The sequence below is a fragment of the Gracilinanus agilis genome, chromosome 3 (assembly GCF_016433145.1).
Source record: "Gracilinanus agilis isolate LMUSP501 chromosome 3, AgileGrace, whole genome shotgun sequence".
NCBI classification, from domain to species: Eukaryota; Metazoa; Chordata; class Mammalia; order Didelphimorphia; family Didelphidae; genus Gracilinanus; species Gracilinanus agilis.
Genome location: NC_058132.1, coordinates 462,718,638 through 462,724,885, shown reverse-complemented (window position 1 = coordinate 462,724,885; position 6,248 = coordinate 462,718,638). Strand labels below are relative to the sequence as shown.

The 6,248-nt window shown below is 34.2% G+C and overlaps 1 non-coding gene across 1 annotated transcript; it reads left to right on the top strand.

Moving 5' to 3' along the window:
- The first annotated feature begins 894 nt into the window (after window positions 1-894).
- LOC123243413 lies at window positions 895-996 on the top strand. The gene has a single exon (XR_006505945.1). It is a non-coding gene; the product is annotated as a U6 spliceosomal RNA (small nuclear RNA).
- Window positions 997-6,248: the final 5,252 nt, after the last annotated feature.

The following is a 6,248-nucleotide window of genomic DNA, read 5'->3' as shown; positions in this document are numbered from 1 at the left end:
TTTTGAAATTACAGACCCAATTGAAGCATTGATATAAGTTTTCATATAAATGGAATAACAAAATTATCATGTTATATTTATAAGTTGAAATATACAAGGGAAACATATACAATTATCAGAGATAGAATTTTCATAGGTTAGCTATGTCTCTCACCGAAGTACTAAAAATCTGGGGCTGTGGTTCTTACTCGCTCTTCCCCACATCTAGTACTTGCTTCTTCCACAGATCCCTTGCCTAGTCCCTTGGCTATCATAACCCAGAGACCCATGATTGCCCCTCTTTAAGGTCATTTTCCCATCTAGGACCCATGCCCAATATCCTCAAAGGATTAATGATGAAAGAAAAGATCTTTCTTTTATCATGCCACCACTGGCCACACCAATTATTGTTACTCCTCTCCCCATTCCTAAGCACATTAAATTAGACTCTATCCCAGCCTAGGTTCTATCATCCTCTACCTCCATTTGCCAGTGTGTTTTCTGGAACCCTTCTCTCTTTTGGTAAATGGAAAATGTCTCTAGAGTTAGGGCCAAAAAGAGTGAGTTTGAACTCTAGCTCTTCCATTTACCACTTGTGTGACATTAAGCAAGTCACATTAACATTCAGTGGCTCAGTTTCCTCATTTATAAAATAAAACAGTTGGACTAGAAACAGCTAAAGAATCTTCTAACTCTAAAGTTGTGATCCAAGATCTCTTCCTCTCAGGGTTAAAAAGTAATGTTAGTATGTACCTTTCTCCCAATTCCTACTTTAAAATCAGCCTTCTACCTTCATCATTCAATTCTTAACTCCTTTAAAGTTCACTACTATCTATCTAGATCTTTATTGCTACAATCCAAAGACCTTCCCCTTCTCTCCATTAAGTTCAGCACTAGGTCAAAAGTCTTTCCTGTGCTCACTTTGGCAGATCATAAACAAAAATTTGAATGATACAGAGATTATCACGGCCCCTTTGCAAGGATGGCATGCAAATTTGTGAAGCATTCCACAATTTAAAAAATAGTAATAAATAAATAAAAGTCTTCCCCTTACACCAACCCCTGCCCTTTCAAAGACCTTGCCCTCCCAATTTTTAAGCTTCTCAACATCTATGATCTCTGGCTCTAGTCTACTCCAACAACACTCAAAAAGTGTTCATACTTCGGAACTGTCCTTTCCCGGTCAATTGTAATCAAAATCAACCATTATCAGTTCCTTAATATTTGTTGAATATCATAACAACATAGATTTCAAGTTGGAAGAGAATTTGAGATGCTCTGGGAAATCCCTTTATTCTACAGTTTAAGGAAACTGAGGGCCAGGGGTATGAAATGATGAACTGTTTATGAGTCTCAACTTCAAAATATAGTAGGTTCTCATTTTAAATGGACTCCACACATGCAAATTCAGGCATACATGTCTGGAAATAAAAAAAAGAAAGGTACAAAAATATGTAAAATAAAACTTTTTAATTCAATGCTAAATTCACACTATTTTCCCAAATCCTATAAAGTCTTTCAGCAGTTTACCCAACCACACTCATTCTTACTCTGAGAAGTATTGGTGTGAGTCGTTACTTTGTTTGAGCCAACATTAGCTTCTATATCAGCCTTTGGAGTTCTTGCTTGTAACCTGTGTCTGAGTCAGAGCAGTGCTTCTCTTTATTTCGTTAGTGGTATTTAATTATGAATAATGGCTCCAAAGTGCAAGAGTAGAGATACTGATAGCTCTGATAAGTCTAAGAAAAGTCATAAAGCGCCGAGGAATGTTCACATAAGAAATATTTATTTTTAAAATGAGGTTCACTATTATGTGCAGCTTTTACCTTACAGAAAGGGTTTTGGAATCAATCAGTTGCATAAAATTATCTTGTTGCATAAAAATATCTTTCTGCACTATTATCCAAATGATGTTAAAAGACTTATCGCTAGCTTCTGGTGGTGCTCTGCCTCCACATAAGAAATTTAGACAATGAGAGAACATCATTTGTTTGTAATCTTATCATCATTTTTTTAATTTTTTTTAATTTAAATTTAAATTTATTTTTAAATTTAAAAAAATTTAAATTAAAAAAAATTAAATTTTACAATGTTAAAAGACCGCCTCCACTAAAGCATATTTGCAGGGGGAGGAAGTACCCATGTATATTAAATAGCATCTTTTGAAGAATTGAAATTAATGTTTTACATATTTAAGATTTATTTTTCATAGGCAGGAATCATTTTTAACTTAGGAAAAAAATACTTATTTTAGGATAGGACTTTACTTTTTATACATCTCTGGGTTCCTCTCACTGGTGATCAACAAAATATCCTTGTCATGTGTGTTTTTGTATCTGGATTCAAATTTTACTTTGTGGGAAAAGATTACAGCATCACTATGGAAATTTATGATTTGTGTAACTTTAGGCAGGGATTTGGCTGAAGCTTGCCTTCCTACTTTCTATGAAAGAAGGGTTTGTTAAGAAAATTAATAGTGTAAAGAGATGTCATGAGAAATGTTACAAACTACTTAAAAGGACAAACTAAATACTTTTCTTTTCAAACCACTTGTTAATTGATATGCTAATTATATATTCTTTAAAAAATTATTAAAGCAGATTCCTTCAGGACGATATTTATGTGAGATTTTATTAGACAACTTCAAATTATTGACTATATGAGAAAACAAAACTGCATCTCTGTAAAAAAGTAATCTATAATTCACGTTTTCCATGAATTCAGACTGGCTTCTTCCTAATTAATCAAACTGAGTCAAGTTTTCTTGTGATATGCTTAACATAATGCATCCTGATTTACAAACAAAATTAGTAAGAGACGTTATAAAAGCCAAAACCAAAACGAAAATTAGTCATGGATTAGTCCAAAGCATCTGAGCACAAAGAGCCCTATTTTGCTTTCAGTCTCGTTGATTTTTAACAAATTTATATGAATATGCAAAGCTCCAAGTTTCAATGTACTCATTTCTTTACAGTGTACTAACTATTCTATGTGATGCCGGTCTAATTTAGAAAAGAGGCAAAGTTCACCATAGACAGCTTCAAGCTGAAAACTAGACAGTATGGGTGTACACTAAATAGACATGGCTTTGTAGTTACTGCCTTCTCGTCTTTCTTCCCTCAAGCCTCTTCAGGGCGCTGTCAAAGCCAATATTCCTTCCTCATTTTTCATCTGAGTGTCATGTACCACTGAAGAAAAATCTATAGCTATCACTTATTACCTTAAAGCTGATTGATTCTCCTTTTTCTATATAACTAGCTTAAACTTGTTTCTACTTTGAGTTATACCTCATTCTTCTTCCTATTTTGAATACATTTTTGCATCCCCCCAAAGCAAGTAAAACTCTAAATCTAACACTATAAAAATATAATTTAGTGTTCACTTATTAGTAACTCAATGTATATAGACTAGAAAGAGATAGGGTTAGAAATAGAGATAAAAATAGGAATGGGGAGGGGGAAAAGAAAAGGGAGAGGGAGAAGGACAAGCATGGGGATGAGAAAAGGGATAAGGAGAGGGAGAGGGAGAAGAACTGGACCTATAACTTAAATGATATAAGAAATTCCTTAATGAGAATACTCTACGAATTCATATTGGCATCTTCTTGGTAAGCTTTAGAGAGTTGTCTAAAACACTGAGTTGTAACGTGACTTACATAGGGTCATTCAGTAAATATGTGTTTGAGACAGAACTCAAACCTGAGTCCTGACTCCACTGTTCTAATTCATACAATATGTCAGGGCATAACAATGCTCTAAGAGAGGCCTAAAAGATAATCAAAGAGAGATAATTAAATTGAGATAAAAAATCTCTACCTTCATAAAATTTATAGTTGTTGATAATAAAAACATTAATGATTATAAAAAAAATTACTTTTAACAGGAGGGAAGAGCCTAGACATGGCATGATATTAGTTTGAGGGCCTTCATAGTATGGAAATTCTGTCCATAGATGTAGTTCAGCAACTTGTCTCAAATTTATAGTCTTAGAAAGTTCTTAGAACTATGTACGATATAGGTTTTGAACAATGATACATGTATAACCCAGTGGAACTGCTTATTAGCTTCTGGGGGTGGGGGAGGAGAAAAGAGTAGGGCGGGGAGGAAATCATGAATCATATAACCATGGAAAAATATTCTAAATTTTTAAAAATTTTTAAAAAGAACTATGTATGACAACAAAAACAAAACTACATGCAAAAACCAAAAACACAACATAGGATAAATGGGATAAAACAAATAATATGTTATGGGACATGCATGTGTGTTTATGTGTATATCCACATATGTTATATATATATATATAAAGATAGAAAGATAGATAGATAGATAGATAGATAGATAGATAGATAGATAGATAGATAGATAATACTTTAGTCAATATATCTTGGGTATTAGGTGACATTTAATCCAAGGAACACATTGCCATACAAAAAATCAGGTTAGTCTACTTATGGAGAAAATATAAGACAGGATAATTTTGAGCACTGGATGGATGTGTATTCAAGAGAAGAAATATGTTAAGTCACAACAAAAACACATTCAACAAAAGTCCTGTAAATGTCTGTGGTTTATGATAGTTAGGACCTCTGGAAAACTATAATGTGATATTTGATCTGAGTCTTAAAACGCATGTGGAAATTGAGCAGGGAGAAAAGGGAAGGGAAGACATTCTAGGCATAGATAACAGCATGAACAAAGACATTGAACAGTAGAGAGCATGTTCAGGAGTCAGAGAATTAGGTCAGATTGGATATCCAATAGTACATAGAAGGGAATTTTATGAGATACTGTTGGAATCTTGAATGATGTCAGATTGCAGAAGGCATTAAATGCTAGGCAGTAAATTTTAGACAATTCAGAAGGCACAATACCTTGCATATATTAGGTACTTAATAATTGTTTGGTTGAATTGAATAAACAAAAGGAAACCACTAATGATTTCTGAATAGAGAATTGCCTGATGGGATCTATACATAAGGATGATTAGTCTTATAGCAACCTGATGTATGGCCTAGAGAGAGAATAGAGGTAGAAGGCTTAAAAAGTTCTATATAATAACAAATATTTTGTATCACCATGAAATGTCCCATTTTTCAAGGAATATTTGAAATAAAATCCCAGGAAAACCAAAGAACTTGGACAGATTTTTTTTTTAAACTGAAAAGAGATTTGACCAGATGGCTCAGTGTGTATCTAGATAAGTCATTTAACTTCTATTTGCCTTAATTCACTGGAGAAGGAAGTGGTAAGACAACTCTAGTACGTTTGCCAAGCAAACCCCATAGAAAGTACTGGCATGCTATGGTCCACAGGGTCACAAAGAGTTAGACATGACCTCAGAATAAATAAACAATATATTTAGAATTCCCTCATAGATTCCCATGAAGATCAAACCAAAAGGATGAACAGAGATGCTGAATTTCATTTGGATCTACTGCCTGATTTCCTTTGGCTATGACTTCTTTCTTTCTTCATGAGTTCAAATTTAGCCTCAGACACTGGCTATGTGACCCTGGACATATCATTTAACCCTATGTACCTCAGTTTCCTCATCTGTAAAATAAGCTGGAGACAGAAATGGCAAACTTCTCCATTGTCTTTGCCAAGAAAATTCCAAATGGAGTCTCAAATTATTGGACACAACTTAACAACAACATGACCATTTTACCGGATCCCATGTGGCCCTACTGTGTGGTAGAACTCCTGAAATTATGACTGCCATGTTTTGTTTCATACTTCCTCATCCTTGATTCAATATATCAAGTTGTGTGCTTTTTAGAATTTTGTAACTGCAAGTACTATCTTTCCTGTGGAGGATTTAAATTAATTGATCTCTTCTATAGAATATATGCATGTATATGCAGCTATAGTAATAGTAAAGCCTTTCTTCTCTAGTTAGAATCTTTGTATATATCATTTGAAGCTTATTTTCCTCTTCCCTACAGAATCTGAGTTAACATTCCAATATAGAATCCACACAGGAAAAGCCATAAGTACCACCCTTGATCCTCTTGATCCTCCTACAGAAAATAGCCCAAGGGCACTCTCTTTGCACTGGCCTGGAATTTAAGACACAGAACTCCCAGGGAGGACACTGTTCTTATTAATTGGCTACTTTCCAGTATACCTATGTAGATTTAATTGCTTAGTGTTTTCTTTTACTTTCAGCCCTGAAGTCAGAAGAGAAAGTCTCTTTTCCCCCCTAGGATAATTTGAAAGTGCTTACCTCATTGCCAGAGCACTTGGGATCATAGATAAGATTCTCCA